Source organism: Ictidomys tridecemlineatus, chromosome 1 (assembly GCF_052094955.1).
Source record: "Ictidomys tridecemlineatus isolate mIctTri1 chromosome 1, mIctTri1.hap1, whole genome shotgun sequence".
NCBI lineage: Eukaryota > Metazoa > Chordata > Mammalia > Rodentia > Sciuridae > Ictidomys > Ictidomys tridecemlineatus.
In genome coordinates, this window is record NC_135477.1 from 181,269,557 (window position 1) to 181,289,675 (window position 20,119).

The window sequence follows — 20,119 nt, forward strand, 5'->3', positions numbered from 1 at the left end:
AGAATCTCTGTACATTCTGCCTTCTCACAATGCCATGCCAATCAGCAGAAGTGGTAGGATGGTTCCAATGACCTCACCTCCATTTTCTTTTCGTGTGTGTTTAGGAAAAACAGGCTCTGAGCAATGATGTGTCTTTGCCAGTAGGTGCCACCAACTAACACAGAATATATTTCTCATGGAAAATTCCCTACTTAGGGAGTTATATAAGAGAAACCTATTTCCTACTTTTAAATGCTGCAAATTCTGCATTAAGTAAAAGGTCAAGAGTCACATAATCTAGTGAATGAGAGATGCAAGACTCAGGCTCAAGTCTGTTTTACCCAGAAGTCAATGTACTTTCAACACAGAAAAATATGTCTCAGGTATTTTCCAACTGCTGTTTGTGGCCCATGAATCAATTTAATGGGCTGTACCTAGCATTTTTTAGTAAAATGAAACAGAATCCAAGCATTCTCCTACCCACAAGGGCAAGCACAATAACAAAATCCCACAAAGGGCTAAAAAGAATGGGGTGTGAGTTCAAATTCAAAAGAAAGCAAGGCTGTTACTGCAAGGAGAGCAATATGCAATCAAAACCACTAAATGACAAAGAATCTTTTTAATCTCTAAAATGCAAAATTTATAAAAAGGATAAAATGTGCTTATAAATACTAAACAAAATTTCACAAGTACATGAAAGAAAAGGTTGGAAGCATTATGTTTTTATTTTTTAAACAGTTCCACAGTTCTGCATGTTTGATGGAAGGTTGACCAAAAAAAAGAGGAAGACAGGAAGGGGACGGCGGGGCGGGGCGGGGCGGGGCGGGGCGGGGCGGGGCGGGGCGGGGCGGGGCGGGGGCAGGGGCAGGGGCAGGGGCAGGGGCAGGGGCAGGGGCAGGGGCAGGGGCAGGGGCAGGGGCAGGGGCAGGGGCAGGGGCAGGGCAGGGCGGACGACAAGCTGATTTACTAGATAAATCTCCAACCTTTACCAGGGATTGAATCCTGGTGTGCTTAACCACTAAGCCACATCCCCAGACTTTTTTTTTACTTTGAGACAGAGTCTCACTAAATTGCTTAGGCCTTGCTAAATTGCTAAGGCTGGCTTTGAACTTGCAATTCTCCTGCCTCAGCCTCCTGAGCCTCTGGGATTACAGGTGTGTGTCACAGGTCCAGCTCCAACTGTCTGTTCTACAGAAGACTATAAAGCAGTCACCCTGGTCTGCACTTCACTTTCCATGGCTTCAGTTACCTGTGGCCAGCCATGGTCTGCAAAGAGTAACTGGAAAAATTTCAGAGGGTCAGAATACATAATCACAAAAACTTGATCACAGTTTATTACTATAATTTTTCCATTTACTATTAATTACTATTAATCTCTTACTATGTCTAATTTATGAATCACACTTTATCACAGGTAGATACTGTTTTGTGTGTACACATATATGGTGAAGTTGGTACCATCCTTGATTTCAGGTATCCCTTGGGAGTGTTGACACATATCCTCCCCACGGATAATGGGAGATTACTAAATGTTATTTTCAATATTCCATGAAACATTTAAAAATAATAACAGATCCTAGGTCACAGAAGAATTCTCAAATACAGTTAGAAATCAGATGAGATTTATTATGTTTAGATTAAGTTATGCAGAAAAATCTAAATTTGTTCTATCCAATCACTGCTTGCCATATAGTCAGAAGATAAATGCAAATAAGAAAATGGCAAAGCAAACCAAATACTGTTTTGTTGTTCCTGTTAACTACAGCCAGGCCCCTGAACCCTGAATCTTCAAACTTTAACCTGATCAACACATTGCTGGGAGATAAGTTACGGGAAAGTTAGAAGCACTCATTTTGAAAAAGACCAGATAAACATGTCCAAATGGCAATCTCTCTCTCACACACACACTAACCTGGCAACTCAGGAAGACAGCATGTACATGTGTGTGTACACACACACACACACACACACACACACACACACACACTGACCATCGCTAATCCCATCTTCATGGGAAACCTTTCCATTTTCCAAATACATACTAAAATACAGAAACAGGGGCTGGGGATGTGGCTCAAGTGGTAGCGTGTTCACCTAGCATGCGTGAGGCACTGGTTCGATTCTCAGCACCACATGGAAGTGAAATAAAGATATTGTATCTACCTAAAACTAAAAAATAAATATTTAAAAATTTTAAAAAATAAAATACAAAAACAACAAAAGTTGTTTCTTTCTACAGTAAAAATATAAATTACTCATAAAGCTTAAATCCACTGGGAGTTTGCTGGAATTGCTGTTACATGGATCTTTATAATGCAGTTTTAAAATTTCTAACAGATGTACTATTGTGGTTGACACTATCTAAAAGGAGAAGATACTAAACACATATGGAAGAGTGGGTAGGAAAACAATTATTCTCCCTTTCATCACCACCATTTTTTAAGAGAAAGGAACTCATATTTTGTTAAATGTTAACATTTTTCTTAAAAGCTACAGTAATTAAAGCAGTATGATCCTAGCAAAGCAATAACAGAAATTCCAGAAACAAATTTATTTATATATAGACTTATAAAATTATATGAAGTTAGAAATTCAAGCTGATGAGAAATGGATAAATCAGTAAAAGTTTTAAAGATGTTATACCTGCCTTATATCACATACCACAACAGACTACATATAAAAATAAACAAGTGAAACAAAATAAAGTACTACAAACAAACCTAGAAGGGCTGGGGTTGTAACTTGATGGTAGAGGGCTTGTCTCACATGAGTGAAGCCCTGGGTTCCATCCTCAGAGCTACATTAAATAGATAAGACAGACAGATAGATAAAGATATTGTGTTCATCTACAACTTTAAAAAAAATGGGAGGGAAAAAAACCTAGAAGAATACAAATTCATCAAATAAGAGAAAGGCTATCTCAGCATGACCCCAAAGAAACAGATTTAGATGTTACTAGACAAAAAAATTTAAACTTCAAAATGTTCAAAATCAACAACTATTAAACATTAGGGAAAAATCACTACATATGATTAATAACTTACTTATATTTTGATAGGAAACCAAAATTAACATCTTCATAGGCAAATAAGCCAAGAAGTACAGATATTTTGAATTTCAAAAAAGAAATTCAAATGGTCAACAAAAATGATCATATATAGTGTGCATAAAAGGCAATTTTTCACCTATCAAATTGGCAGTTTTTATTCATTCTATAGGAAGCGGGCTCTCTAGTGGGTTACAAACAGTTACTCCTCAAAGACTGTCTACTAATCTCTATCAAGAATATCACCTAACACTGGGCATAAATGTAACACAACAACTTTTCCTAAGGAATTATATACAGACCTATACAAAATCATACCCACAGCAATTCTGGAAAAATAAACAATGTAAATGTCCAACAATCGGATATCATTTAAAAACATGATACGGGGAGCACAACAGATTTTTCAGGTGGGAAAACACTGTGATACTGTAATGATGAACGCCTACTCAGGTGTCCAGACCACAGAATAAGTACCACCAAGAATGAACTTTGGGGGTTGGGAATGTGGCTCAGGCGGTAGCGCGCTCGCCTGGCATGCGTGCCGCCCGGGTTCGATCCCCAGCACCACATACTAAAGAGGTTGTGTCCGCTGAGAACTAAGAAATAAATATTGAAAAATTTAAAAAAAAAAAAAAAAGAATGAACTTTGGTGGAAACAGGAGTCAGGGTGGGTTCGAATGCAACAAGTCTTCAGGTAGGGTGTGTTGATAATGGGTGAGGACAGGAATGTGGCAGGAGATCTAACTTTTCATTCTGTGAACCAAAACTGCTCTTTTAAAGTGTATAAAAGTAAATAAAAACACGGTACACACAGGAGAAAACTTTACTCTGGGGCTGGAGACTGAATAAAGGGCCTCCACTGAGCTTCATTCCAAGCCTTAATTTTAGTGCTCTTAACTTTTTTTTTTAATTTATTTCCAAACTATAACAGTAAAAAAAACCAAAACTCTCCAGTGTAACTAGTACTAAGACTAACATAAAGAACATTACTGGTACCCCAGACATCGTCCTCATATTATCTCCCAGTCATTAATTCCTAAAGGAAGTCACTAGTTTTTAAAGTTTACCACAGATTGACTTTGCCTGTTCTTTTTTTTTTTTTAATGTGTTAAGTGCAATTACCATCAAATCTACCCTTCTAACAGATTTGAACTGTACAATACAGTATTGTTATCTATGGGCACAATGTTATATAACCTGGCTTTGTCCCCTCCTCTCAGCTTCTCACAACCACCATGCTGTTCCTGGCTTCCATGAGTGACTACTTGGGACACCTGTTCATATAAAGGAAATCATGCAGTATTTTTCAGTCTGTGACTGACTTATTTCACCTACCTTACTTATTTTATTTTAATATTGTTTTAGTTGTAGATAGAAACAATATCTTTATTTTTATTGGTTTTTATGTGGTGCTGAGGATCGAACCCAGTATCTCACACATTTGAGGCAAACACTACCACTGAGCCACAACCCCAGCTCACACCTACCTTATGTCCTCAAGGGTCATCCAAGCTGTGCCACATTGCAGAATTTTCTCCTTTTTGAAGGAAGAATAATATTCCATTCATCTATCATTGGTTATCTAAGCTGTTTCCACACTTGACTATTGTGAATAACACTGCAATTAATACGGAAATCCTGGATCTGCTTCTGACTCCAGTTCTATTTTTTTACTCTTTAAGGAATTTCCACACATCTTCTTATAGTTCTGTACCATTATACATTCCCCAATAATGTGTGGGGGCTCCAATTTCTTCACAACTGGCCAACACATCTTGTTTTTCATTTTTCTAATACCCACTTTTAACATGTGTGAGGTGGTACCTCATTGCAGTTTTGATTTGCTTTCCCTGATGATCAGTAACTATACCATCCTGCCCGTTTTTGAACTTTATATACATGAAAACATTGTATCAACTCTTTTGAGTCTGGCTTCATTTACTTAACATGTCTTGTTGAGATTTTTAAACAGAGCTGTGGTCAATTCTCGGTTCACTCATGTATACTATTTCAAAAATTATTTGATGCAGGGGACAGATCTCAGTGCTAAAACACCTGATTAGCATGCACGAGGCCCTGGATTCAATCCTCAGAAACACACATACACACACAAACATTATTCATTCTATTGTTGAACACGTGAGTCACTTCCACTTTTCCACTTTTTAATTCTGCCACTTGTTTTTGTATACAACATACAATTCTGTCAGTCTATTTAAGAATGGATTGCTAGGTCAACACAATATATGCTGATATATTCAGTCCATAATCACTCCCAACAGTGTGTATGAGAGTTTCACTTGATCCTCCACAGGTATGGGTTTGGGCTTGTTTTTTGGGTTGTTTTTAACAGTAACTTTCTGGTTAGGTATATAATAGTATCTCTGTGGTTTGCATTCCTAAAAAGTAATGATGTTGATTACCTGTTGATAAAATTACTCGCCATTTTGGATACCAAAGCTTTTTAACTAATTTATTAACTTTTTGTGTTACTGACCAGTTTTTAAAGGGTTTTTGTTTTTTTCTGATTTCAAGAAATTCTTCATATATTCTAGAAGGAGTCTTTGGATTTTTGATTTTTTGTTGTTGTTGTTTTTTGGTGATTTTTTTTTTTTTTTTTTTTTTTTTGGTAGAAGGGATGGAACCCAGGAACGCTTAACCAGTGAGTCACATCCCAGGCCATTTTATTTTTTACTTTTTATTTTCAGATAGGATTAGTTGCTTAGGCCCTCGTTAAGTTGCTGAAGCCGCCTTGGAACTTCCAATCCTCCTGCCTCAGCTGAGTCATGAGGCTCTTTTTCAAATATATTTATTACAGAGGACTTCTTCCCATATGTGACTAAACTTATCACTCTATTAATGGTGACTTTTGATAATTTGACTAATTTTTTATTAAGTTTAATTCATCAGAGCTGGGTTGTGGGTCAGTGGTAGAGCGCTTGCCTAGCATGAGTGAGGCAGTGGATTCGATCCCTAGCACCACATAAAAAATAAACAGAGGTATTGCATCCAACTACAACTAAAAAATAAATATTTTTTTAAAAAGTAAACAAAGTAAAAGTATTGTGTCCATCTACAACTTTAAAAAAAGTTTAATTTATCAATTGCTTCCTTTTGGTTTTCTGTGTCATGCTCAAGAAATCTTTCTTCTAAGAACAGATATTCTCCCATGTAACAGTGTGGTTGTCTTATTTTACCTTGTAATTTACATTTAAAATTCATCTATGTTAATTTTTATGTAAAGTAGGTTGGATTCTTGTTTTTAAATTTTTAAGTCCATATTTTTTCAAGTTGGGAGGTCATGATCAACTGTACTTCAAAATATCAATTTTAAAAATGTGCCAGCATTTTTTTTTTAACTGAAAAAAAAGAGAATGGGGTTGTGGCTCAGTGATAGAGCACTTGCCTAGCACATGTGAGGCACTGGGTTCCCATCCCAGCACCATATAAAACTAAATAAACAAAATAAAGGTACTTAGTCCATCTACAACTAAAAATATTTTTTTTAAAAAATGCAAAAGAATAGAACACAGTATAGCCCCTATTTCATCAACTATAATTTTTGTTCACATTTTAACATTTATGAAATAGATGTTTCTTATAATAATATCTTAAAAATGGCAGTGCTTTTCCTGAATAAATGTGTGCATAACATACATAAACACATAAAAATAAGCTACATACACATAAATAAATCATACAATCACATAAATTTTCATTTCTGAAGATACCTGGTTAAGGTATTAGAATACCATGAACTCCACAATGCAAAAGTTATTCTTTGCATTTTCTTTTAGTTCTTCTAATTTTATTAAAAGAAAAAAAAAGTATTTTCACACTTTTCTATTATTCACAATTTGTTTATAACAAAAACAGTTTCCCTTGTTTAATTTTCTAGGGGGAAAAAAAAACAGTATCTGGCTGGAACTTCAGAGGGTCTCTGTTTGTATGGTTTGCACAGTAAACTACACAGCAGCACCCTGGTTTGCTAGTCATATGCAATTCATTTTCTGGTTAAGAAAGCATATCTTTAAAATATGTGAAATAAGCACATAAAAATGGTATAAACCATCTATTGGTATCCACATGGCCCTGTTTTCAGGACCTCCCTCAGGTGTACAAATCCAAAGATGTTCAAGACTTGAAAGATGTGGCCCTGGCACAGAACCTGCGCACAAGCTCCCCACACACCATATCACCTCCAGATGGCTCATCCCTAATGCAATGTGAATGCTACGAGAGCAGTTGCCACGTTGTATTGTTTAGGGAATAGCGATGAGAGGAAAGGCCTGCACATGCCCAGCACAGGCAACATTTATTTATTTATTTATTTTCATATTTTCCATCTCAAGTGAATTAAGTTTGTGGAGGCAAGCAGAGAGCCACCTTCACGTAACAAACTATGAAAGGTGTGCTCAAGGAGGCAACGTTACAGAAACACTGTTTTTTGTTTTTTTAAAGAAAAAAACAAAAAGCACTGACAGTGAAAAAGGTCTAAGCTTTATTTAAATGGGGAAAAGCCAAGTCTGTATGATCCCATCTTTACAAATGAAATCTAATTTTTAAGTACACATTTAGGAAAGCAACTGTTACAATGCTCACAATACTAAGTTTTATTTCTTTTTGTTTACATACCCTATCTAAATTCTCCTTAGGGAAGGCATATCTCTTTCTAATAACAAGGAAGTGATTTTTCAAATTCAACTTTATTTCTTCCGTATTTTTTATGGGTGAGTGATAGCTGTACACAGCGATGGGACTTGGGGTTATGTGTCTGTACATGCACACAACGAAACTGTGAAATTTGGCCACTGTTATTCCCCAGTCTTTCTTCTTTCCCTCCCCCTGGTCCCTTCATCAAGTTAAACTTTAAAAAGTAAAAGATTCACACCAAAGCCCACACAGACACAGACACTTGAGCCTCAGGAAACAGAAACTAGTTGTGACAAGTTCCAGCTGGGGTGTAGTAATGCTGAGTGTCATTTGAAGTCTTCGTGCCTGTGTCCTACTCCATAAAACTGAGGTGAAAAAAGGGCCTTGCTGGAAGACTGAGAGCACTGAAAAAGCCAACTGCAGCCCTCAGGGGCTCCTCTGGTCGACTTGAACCTCCTGGGGACAATGATGCTGGCTGGTTCCTTCTGCAGCCTGAACACTGAGGCTCTCTGGGACACAAGTACAATAAACACTTGCTGATGATACATTTCAGCTACAGTTGTAATCTTCCTATTAACTATAATGACAAAAACAGTAATTTTGTTTCTCTTTACTCCTTTCCCATATTTTCCAGATTATTTACAATGAGCAAGGATTCAAAATCTAGGAGACAAAAAACACACAACACCATTTCTGGACTTCAAAAACGTGGTATGGAACAAGTCTACTTTCAGACAGGCAGTGGCCCTTCTCTCCCACACAGTATTGGGTTACCTAGATAAAGGAAAACTCATTAATTATTTGAATGTTTAAAATGATCTGAAAGAAGGACAGAGAGGAGTGTGCTAGAGTCCCCAGAGAAAGCAGACCAGGGCAGAGCACACACTCCTGTGCTTCCTAGGGCATCACTCGGAGGGCAGCTTTAAAAGTAAAATCTACAAAACTTTCAAAATTCACTAAAAGGGGTTTGGGGCGTTAGAAGCATAGCAGAAAAATGGTCAAAAGGGCCTTGGTCATCAAGAATGGCAACAAGTCTGTCTGTTGAAGTATAAAAAAGATGGCCATGGGGCCAGGCATCCTGAGCCCAACAAATACAAGCTGAGGCTCTGGGTAGGGTACTGTTCTCTCTTGGGTTCAGTTTCCTCCTGTTATGAAATAGGGAAAATCCTGCCTATGTTGTTGGAATAAGAAATAACATATGCAGAGGCTGGGGATGTGGCTCAAGCGGTAGCGTGCTCGCCTGGCATGCGTGCTGCCCAGGTTCGATCCTCAGCACCACATACAAAGATGTTGTGTCACCAAATAGTAAAAAATAAAAATTAAAAAAAAAAAAAAAAGAGGGGCTGGGGATGTGGCTCAGCGGTAGCGCGCTCGACTGGCATGCGTGCGGCCCGGGTTCGATCCTCAGCACCATATACCAACAAAGATGTTATGTCTGCCGAGAACTAAGAAATAAATATTAAAAATTCTCTCTCTCTCTCTCTCTCTCTCTCTCTCTCTCTCTCTCTCTCTCCTCTCTCTTTAAAAAAAAAAAAAAAAAAAAAAGAAAGAACATATGCAAAGCACACACAATATAACACTGTTTACCAAGGAAATATCAAAACAAAGAACAACAATCTCATCCTTTTGTTTCTACTACAGGTCATTTTAAAAGAAATGTAAAAGCACCTATTAGTGATGTCAGCCACAGCCAGAGAAACACCATACCACATCACAGCCACTTCTGCTTGAGTACAACCTGGCAGACTCATCTACCAACCAGACACAAAACCCACCCAAAAACTTATAAGTTATATTATAATGAATTATATTTATAATAATAGTAGCATCTGATAAAGGTTATATCATCTTATTAAGCATCTGTTAAAGGTTATATTATTTGATGAAAACTAGAAAAAGAAAACTAAACTCACCAACACTTTAACTTAAAGATAATGAATTCAATGCAATAGCAATCAAAATCTCATCAGGCTCCACCCCTCTACGACCTTCCCACCCCATCCCCTGCAAAAACAACAAAAAACAGATTACAAAATTCATATGGAAAATAGGAACCAACACAATGGGGAAGAACCAACCAGAAGAATCTATACTGTAAAATCTCAAGCACTACTGTACAGCTACAGGAACCCAGACAGATGAATGCAGGAGACAACATCAATAGAAAATAGCTTCCAAACACACATCCACACACATAAAATCACCTGACCAAACACCAAGTGTCCATTATCTTTTTATCCTATAACACCACACCTCCCCCTCTCTCTGACACATACATACCTACACACACACACAGTCATCATCATCATCAGTTCTAGTTACATTAACCTTCTAAATGTAAAGTTTATTAAAATAATCAAGCAATTATTAGAAGAAAACATAAAACACTATCATGACCTTGGAAAGGACAAATTTTCTTAGAGACAATTTACAACAAGTGCTAACCATTAAAACAAGTTTCTTTTTCTTTTTGTTATTCATGTTTTATTCTTTGCCACTTCTGAAATATGATCATAGCTAAATTGCTTATTTCAACCTCTGGGCAAAAAGCTCATCACCAAAAATGAATAATTTTGTTTAGGGGGAGATTTTTATTTGGATTCTAAAAAGGAGAAAAACATTAAGGAAGTTAAATTAAAATAAGACCAGTTCTTTTAAGTAATCTACATTTTACTTGCCTTGTGTGTTTGGTTAGGGAGATAGGGGAGATGGTGACAGATGCAGAGAGGCTAAGGGACACACTGAGCAGACTCCATTGTGTCTAGAACTAAGAAGTCACATCCAAAGCTCATTTTAATTCAGACTGAAGAAACTGATCACAGTTTATTAGCACTACAGGAAATACACTCTCCACAACAATGACTTTGTTTTTTGCTTCTTTATTGCTATCCTTGCTGAAGCTGAACCTGAACCTGACCCATTGTAGAGAGGTTTTTTTACTTCATAAGTTTTTTGTTTTAGTTAGTTCTACATGACAATAGAATGCAATTATGCACTTTGATACATTATACATAAAATGGGGTGTAATTTCTCATTTTCAGATTGTACATGTTGTAGAATCACATTGGTCATGCAGTCATGTGTGTACATAGGTAATAATATCTGCTTCTATTCGTTGAAAGCATTCTTAAGACTGAATAGATAGCCCAAATTATTGGGGTAATAAAAATTCCCTAAAACTGACAGTGCTGGTTCATCACTGAAATGCATATGTGAACAGGTTAGCTTCTGACAGGTGAAATGCACCTCAGTTTTTTAAAAAAAAAGAATTAAGTTTAAAACAAAAAAGGAAATACGTAGAGTAAGAAAGGGTTGACAACACATCCAGAATGTCCTCTTTTTAAAACTCACTTCAGGGCTGGGGTTGTGGCTCAGAGGTAGAGCTCTCGCCTAGCATACATGAGGCATTGGGTTTGATCCTCAGCACCACACAAAAATTTTTAAAAATAAAGGTATTGTTCACCTATAACTAAAAAATAAATATTAAAAAAACTTCACTTGAGGGAAAAAAAATGAATCACAGGTATGCAGATTTTTTTAAATGGGCAAAAGACAGAGGCATCAAACACACACACACACACACACACACACACAATAAATATTTTTTTAAAAGAAACATCAAAGTACTGCATGCGACACAGAGATAACGACACACCACGAGGGCACACAGACTGAGACCTGCACACGTACACAGCTGGTTCAGTAACACCTTTATCAAGCCCATGGCTCGCTGTCACTATAGATCTACATTTTTTAATGGTAGTTGACTTCATCCCATAATCTGCTTAATCAATATAGCTAGGAAGAGAATTACATTTTTTATTATTAAACACAACCCCACAGTGAACCTTTGTCTACAATTACTTCTTGTTCGGATTCCTAGAAACCCAGAAAATCCAAGTGAATGTGAATTTAATAAATGGGTGGCTGAACAGATTTAATTTTCTTGACTAATCATTCATTTTCATCAGAATAAACTCCATATAGTTATTAAATTTAATGGTCAATTCGCATTCCTCGCACTCCTTGACCTCTGAACCACTCCAGGCAGCCCCTCCGTCTGGCTGAACTTCGTATGCTTGGCTTCCAGGACTCCACAGTAACCTAGTTCTCGGAGCTCCACTAGGAAACATGTCGAAATGTTTCAGAGGGAGGCAAAACAAAACCAGGGGGAAACTGAGTCTAATGAAGAAATGAAGAAATAAATGAAGAGAATTAACAGAAAAATAGTAAAAATCAAAATACATATACAACAATTTTAAGTGAAAAGTACAAATTAAAGACACAAAGATATTTCATAACCATGAATTCCAAGACTTAAATGTCAGCAGTACCCAAAGCAATCTACAGATTTATTATAATTCCTATTAAAACCCCAGAACCATATGAATCTCAGGAGACCTTGAATAACCAAAATAATCTTGAAAACTACGAATAAAGTTAGGTTTCAAAGAAGAAACTTGACAAAGCTATAGTAATCCAAACTGTAGTATAGGCATAAAGACACACAGCCAACAGGACAGAACTATTGACTTCAACAGAGGCATTTAGAACATTTGACAACATTCGAAACCCACTCATTACTAGGAGGTATCAAGTAGGTTCCCTAGTACAACAGAGGTCATATTTTGACAATACCTATGCAGCAGGCTTAAGAAGTAGCTCAGTGGTAGACGCTTGCCCAGCATGCAGGAGACCCTGGGTTCCATCTCCAGCACCACAATTTAAAAAAAAAAAAGAAAGAAAGAAAAAAAAAACCACCATACCTACAGCTAGGGATATAGTTCAGGGGCAGAGTGCTTGTGTGGTATGCACAAGGTCCTTGGTTCCACCCCGGTTCCACAAAAATGAAACACCTATACCATGCTTCATGTTCAAAAGTAGAACCTTTCCCTCATACCCAAGAACAAAGCTATAATGTGCACTCACGCACTCCTACTGAATATAAAATCTACTAGTCACAGCCAAAATAAATTTTAAAAACACAAATATCAGAAAGGATGCTGATGACTTGACTATCTACATAGAAAATCCTAATGACTCTACCAAAAAAGTAATATGTAATATTAACATAGCCACAGGACACAAGTAAGAGACAGTTACAAAACTTTAACCTACTCAGCAAAACCAGAAGGAACAGACAAAAGTAGAAAATTAAAACAATCCTGGTACTTATGTCCTATATGTCCCTGTCTTAAGTCTTCATTAAAAGCAAGGACTGGTCGCTGGGGCTGGGGCTCAGTGTAGAGCACTTGCCTAGCTTGTGTGAGGCACTGGGTTCAATCCTCAGCACCACATAAATATGAAATAAAGATATCGTGTCCACCTATAACTAAAATATGAATATTTTTAAAAAATCAAGGACAGTTCAAAACAAACTGTGCAGAACAAAAGAGAGGGAAACAAGCTGACGAGATACTGACATGCGATCACATTATGTGTACAGGTCTTGTCAAGGAGTCCTCTTGGATCGGAGTTTGTTACAGACCAAGGAATTTTTAAAAGGATGCAAGATGCATTTTGAAAAACCACTCTACAGCAAGAAAGCAAAAATATGAAAAACATTTAGAAGTAATCTAGAACATCTACAAAAAGCCAACAGGGAACACCATACTTACTGGTGAAAAGTCAAAGCTTCCCACTAAGATCAGAAATACCACGTTTTTCATCATCATACTGGGAATTCTAGCTAACGCAGATTAGACTGGGAAAAAAGAAACTATTTTTATGCAACGGTGACTTGCTTGTCCACACAGAAAAACTGAACAACGTTAACAGAAAACCTCCTGGAACCGATAAGCAATTATAGCAAAGATAAAGAATACAAGGTTAATATACAAAAATAAAACACTTTCCAATATACCAGCAATGAAAAAATAAAATGTAAAATTTTTTAAAAATTACTATTTATATTGGCACCTTAAAATTAAACACTTGGGTATGAATCTAACAAAATATGCATACGATCTAGTTGAGGAAAACTACATAACTCTGATAGAAGAAATCAAAGAGATAAATAAATGGAGAAATATTCCATGTTCATGGACAGGAAGATTCAACACTGCCAAGAAGTCAGTTCTTCTCAACTTCACCTACAGACTCAGGGCAACCCCAAACAAAATCCACCAAGATTATTTTGTGGACACTGAACAAACTGAAGTTTACATGCACAAGCAAAAAGCTAAAATAGCCAAAACAACATTAAAGGAGAAAAAACAAGAGACTTCAGGACTACTTTAAAACTACCGAAATCAAAACAGTGTGGTACTGGCAAAGAAGAGATGGTTAAATCTGTGGGCAGAATGGGAGAGCCCACAAATAGACCCCAAATTATGGCAAAAATAAGAGAGAAATGATCTGACAAAGAAGTCAAAGAAACACAGTAAAGAAAGGTCTCTTCAACAAACAACTAAAACATCAGTCCAGACACAAGCCTGTCTACATAGAAAATCCTAATGACGTATTTCACAAAAATTAATTCCAAATAGAATACAGATCTAACGGTAACATGCAAGACTCCAACACTGCTGAAGACAACATAGGAATAACCTAAGCATGACTGATGAAAGAACTGATAAACTAGACTTCACTAAAGTTTCAAATTTTGGCTCTACAGGACACTGGGAAAACAAATATTTATAAAAGGTTTATCTGATAAATAACTGTTATCCAAAACATATACAGAACTGTTAAAACTCTGTAAGAAAACGCAATAAAAATAATGAACCAGTGATCTTAATAGACACTTCAACAAAGTTATACAGATGACAAACAAAACAAGAAAAGATATTCAACACCATAAAGTAAATAGGGAAATGCAAATTAAAACAACAAAGAAATACCACTATGAAACTATTAGAAAAGCCAAAATCCAAAACACAGACACTAATGCCCAAGAGGATCTGGAGCAACAGGAACCCTCATTCATTGCTAACAGAAGTGCAGAACAGCAGCACTACTTTGGAAGACAAGTTGGCTGTTCATTACAAAACTAAATTATACTCAGCACACTACCCAGCAATCAATCATTCCCAAGAAAAAAGTGGATGTTTAGACCTTTATTCATAATTGTCAAAACTTGGAAATAATCAAGGTATCCTTCAACAGATAAATAAATAATCTCTCCTGCATTCAAATAATGACATAATAGTCAGTGCTAAAAAGAAATGAATAAGGGCTGGGGTTGTGGCTCAGTGTGAAAGTGCTTGCCTTGCATGTATAAAGCACTGGGTTCAATTCTCAGCACCACATAAAAAATAAATAAAGGTATTATGTCCATCTATAACTAATAAAAATATTTTTTAAAAAAGAAAGAAATGAAGTTATAGCTGGGCATGGTGGTGCACCAATACTCCCAGCAGCTCGGGAGGCTGAGGTGGAAGGATCTCTAGTTCAAAGCCAGCCTCAGTAACTTAGCAAAATCCTGTCTCAAAATAAAAACATAAAAAGATTAGGGATATGGCTCAGTGGTTAAGCAGTCCTGTTTCAATCCCTGGTCCAAGAAAGAAAAGAAGTAAACCCTGAACCCATGAAATGAATGAGAAAAGCCAACCTGGAAAGGCTACATATTGTATGACTGAACCACAGAACATCCTGGAAAAGCCCAAACCATTGTCCAATGGTTCAAAGAACAGTGGCTGCCAAGGAGTTAGGAGGAGAGAGGAATAAGAAGCCTAGCCTGCAGGATTCTTGGGGAGTCAAGCTCTCCTGTACTGCTGTGGACACGCCCACAATGACAGGAAGATTTGTCATCAACAGCAATTCAGCTGGTAAGTGTTGATGTTCTGCTCTGAGTGGAAGGAAGAAAAAACCAATTGTGAACACATGCCATTATACATGTGTCCAAATCCACAGAATGGCCACCAAGAGGGAAACCTAACACAAGCCATGACTCTGGAGATGAGGACATGTCCGTTCAGGCTCCTCTGCTGTGTCACACATGCACCCCCTGCAGCAGGGCATAGCGACAGCATAGACGCTGTAGATGTATGAGGACAGAAGGTGTCTGAAAACTCTTAGTACTTTCTGCTCAATTTGCTATGAATATAAAACTGCTCTAAGTTTTATAAGTTTGTTTATTTTTTTAAAGGAAAGGTGAGGAATCTTTTGTTGAAGACTACACAACTAAGGAAAAAAGAAATGGCAAGGAGAGTATTTTAGGACCCTGCAAGTTCTTAAGAACATTCAATGGATGCAAACCCCTCCCTACCATCTCCTGCTTTGGGTGCCAGGGAGGGGGATGGTGTCATCTAGTAAAGAAACTACACTTTAACAAAGGATTCTTTTAAACTAGGAATCTTGTAAAATTAAACTACCTCCCAAAAAATTCATGATAGGAGTACTCTTCAACTATCCAAAAGAGAGAACGAGAGAGAATAAAATAAGCTAATGAAACCCCTCGAATGAAAGAAGTGAGACAGGGCTGGGAATGTGGCTCAAGCGGTAGCGCGCTCGCCTGGCATGCCTGCGACCCGGGTTCGATCCTCAGCACCACATACCAACAAAGATGTTGTGTCCGCCAAGAACTAAAAAATGAATATTAAAAAAAAAAAATTCTCTCTCTCTCTCTCTCTCTCTCTCTAAAAAAAAAAAAAAAAAAAAAAAAGAAAGAAGTGAGACAAAGAAAATAACAGTAGGAAAAAAAAACTTAAACCACAATCCAAATAGGATTTTCTCATCTGGAGCTCTGTGACATCAGTAAAGCCCTGATGAGTGATCTGGTGATCGTTTTCTTACTTTTCCTAAACATGGTATAAGACAGTACCATTCTAGTTTTGTATGAAAGACATTAATTCATTATATAGAATGGATGCCTTCAATCATAGTGTATGATTCTTATGGAATCTGATTAAAAATATTTTTTCAAAATGAATTAAATATGTTTATACAAGCTTTTGATATTATTTTTAAAACACCTTAAATCAGAAATTCAAATTTAAGAACAGAAATCTCCAAAAACAGAAAAATGAAAACTGATTTAACTCAGAAAATAAAAGCAAAATTATGACATTATTACATTACAATGCCCCAAAACTTTATAAATCAAATGAAAAGTGTAATAAGAGGAATTGAAGCAAAGCAAGAAAACCCAAGAAAGTAAAAAAATGAGAAAAGGAAGTTGAAATGGAAGACAAAGGAGATCCAACATATTCACAACTAGAGTTTCTTAAAAAGCAAATAGGGAGTGGTGGTGGACATCTTTAATTCCAGCAGCTTGAGAGGCTGAGACTGGAGGATTGCCAGTTCAAAGCCAGCCTCAGCAATAGCGAGGTACTAAGCAACTAAGTGAGACCCTGTGTCTAAATAAAACACAAAATAGGGCTGGGGATGTGACTCAGTGGTAGGGTGCCCTGGGTTCAGTTCCCAGTACTGGAAAAGGGAGGGAGGATGGGTAATAAAAGCATTTAAATATTGTAAGTAAAAGGAATAAAAAATACAAACTTCTCTGACTTTAAAAAAGAAATTTTGAATATAAAAAGAGTAAAGAAAATACATCATGAAAAGAAACAAAAAGAAATGTAAAGAGACATGGATTGAAAATACACTACACAGGGGCTGGGGATGTGGCTCAAGCGGCAGCGCGCTCGCCTGGCATGCGTGTGGCCGGGGTTCGATGCTCAGCACCACATACAAACAAAGATGTTGTGTCCGCCGAGAACTAAAAAAAATAAATATTAAAAATTCTCTCTCTCTCCTCTCTCACTCTCTCTTTAAAAAAAAAAAGAAAGAAAATACACTACACAAATATTCTTTGGACAAGAGAACAAGAGAGGACACAAAAATATTCAGGTGAACAAACACAATTGATATGGAAGGCAGGTGTTACAAGGAAAAATATTTATACATAAATATAGTATGCTAACAGAAACTATGTTTTTCAAGCACACATAAAAATGATAATGCAGATCACAAAGAAATAAGCCCCCCAAAAAGAAAGTTAGAAAATAATAATAGTTTCTGACCTAAGATGATAAAGGTAGAAATAATTCCCATAAAAGAAATTTTCTTTCAAAATCAATGCTATGCATTAACTTATGGTACTTCTGGCCTATTCTTTTAAGGTTTGCTAGAATTCCACTGTGAAAAGATAGTCTGATATGGTTTTGTGGCTTAGTTCTTTGATTTCTCTATTAATCTAGAGAATAGATTTCTCTATTCTTTTCTTCATAATTTGTTGTTGGAAAGGACAAGTAAAGATGGCAATTCTCCCTAATTCATAAGTTTAACACATCTAGTATAATCACACAAAAAGCTTCTTCATGGAGCTAGACAAGTTGGTACTCAAGCTTATGTGAAAAACAAACTGGTAAGGAATATTTATTTACAAAAATAAACACAGAAAAAGGAAAGCCACAAGGGAGGAATTAATCCTACTGGGGCTGGGGCTCAGGCTCGCCTAGCACGTGCGGGACCCTAGGTTCCATCCTCAGCACCACATAAAAAATAAAGGTATTGTGTCCAACTACAACTTAAAAAAAAAAAAAAAAAGTGAGGTACCTTATGGCATATGAACACACAATTACTCCAGTCTAGGCTCAGCAAGCTTTTAACTATTTCAACCCCCGCAGGCCTCACGGGCTCTGCCAGGCCTCTGCTGCAACCTGGACACAGTCTCAGTGGCTGGGCAAGCGGATGAGCACAGCTGTGCTCCAACCCAGCTTGACACAAACATGGCTGGCTTGGGCCTATGGGTCACAGTTCCCAAATTCTGGTCTAACAGAATAGAAAGTCCAGAAATAGACCCGAGTATGCATAAAAATTTAGTCATGATAAAAGTAGTATCTCAAATGGCTGGGAACTTTTTAATAAGTACTGCTAAAACAACTGGTTAGCAATTTGGAATAAGATAAATTTAGATCCATATTTCACAGAATTTACATGAACAGACTCCAAACAGATCATAAATGTGAACTGAAAGAGTGAAACTCTAAGTACTAAAAGAAAACACAATGAATTCCTTTAAAACCTAGGTATAGGGCCTGGGATGTAGTGGGGGATGCAGTGGTAGAACACTTGTCTAGCATTCCCAGTATTCCAAAACAAACAAACTGGGTTAGAGAAAAGTTATTTAACTATGTCTTAAAATCCAGGTGCAAAAACAAACAGAGGAAAATTTAGCTAGCTATAAATTTTAATATATGTGCAGTGTTTAAAAAACAAAAATTAACTCAAAAGGAAAATGACAATATGGAAAAAAAATTTGCAACATATGTCACAGATAAAAAGACTAATATCCTCCCAAATTTATTTTAAACTGGGGTGATGAAGGTAAAGAATAGAAAAATAGGACTAGGAATATAGCTCAGAGGGTAGAGTGCTTGCCTTGCATGCACAAGGCCCTGGGTTCAATCCCCAGCACCCCAAAAAAAATATATAGAAAAAAAGAGAAAGACTTGAATAGACACTTAAAAACACAAACATGACCCTCAAATGGAAAAAAGATGTTCACACTTCCTCATCACCGAAGAGATGCAAATTAAAGCTTCTCATTTCTCAGGTTACTTACTGGCAAATATTCACAAGTATGACAACACATTCTGTGGATGGGGCCATGAAGAAGCAGGCAGGCACACCCATCTATTTCTGGAAGGAAAGCAATCGTGCCCAAGACTTTTGAAAGAAATTTTGGCAACATTTAACAAAACGAATTATGCATATCCTTTTTGATCTTGAAACCCAACTTCTAGAAATTTTTCCTGAAGATACACTAATTCAAAAATAATATGAAAATATGCACACACAAAGTTATTCACAGCAGCTTTGTTTGTAATGTACCTGTTCACTGAAAAAAATGACACTGACTACCCAGTGGGAAGAGCACAGATAAGGACAGGCACTCACATTTCTGAGTTTCCTTTTAGAATTATGCTAAATGCTTTGTATGCTCAAATAAAAAACAAAATCAACAATGAATGGGAGAGAGAGATGGACTATTAGCAAGAATAAATGATCATAAGTGTATTCCAAATGAAAAGCAAAACCACACTTAACCCATTAAGTTCCAAGTTCTCAATTCTGTGATCATTTCCACAAAACTGACATAAGTGCATTAAAACAAAATGGAAACCATAACCTAGAGCTTCTATAAACCATTGTGTTAATTAACATATTGATTATAATTATGTTGTTGTACAGTTACATAGCTAGAATTCTACTATATGCTGTATACTACATTTAAGTTTTTATAGGTATTTCACATCTGAGATGATAGGACAAAATGGGTTAATGGTGGGGGTCAAAAGAAACTAATCTAGGTGATCCTGAACTCAGTAGTTGTACCATATAGCCACAAACAAAATATCTTTTAAAAATCATACAGACGGACTGGAGATGCAGCTTGATAGTACAGCACTTATCTATGACACACAAGGCCCAGTACCACAAAAAAGAAAGGGAATGGAAGGAAACAGAATATTTAGTCTAATTGGCACGTTTACT

General features: G+C 36.7%; 1 protein-coding gene and 1 non-coding gene across 10 annotated transcripts in view; one reads left to right on the plus strand and one right to left on the minus strand.

Moving 5' to 3' along the window:
* Positions 1-20,119, minus strand: part of Fbxw11 (F-box and WD repeat domain containing 11) — a 121,692-nt gene that overhangs the window by 46,379 nt on the left and 55,194 nt on the right. The window lies entirely within an intron of this gene.
* Positions 15,409-15,478, plus strand: LOC120885995 (small nucleolar RNA SNORD56). The gene has a single exon (XR_005728779.1). It is a non-coding gene; the product is annotated as a small nucleolar RNA SNORD56 (small nucleolar RNA).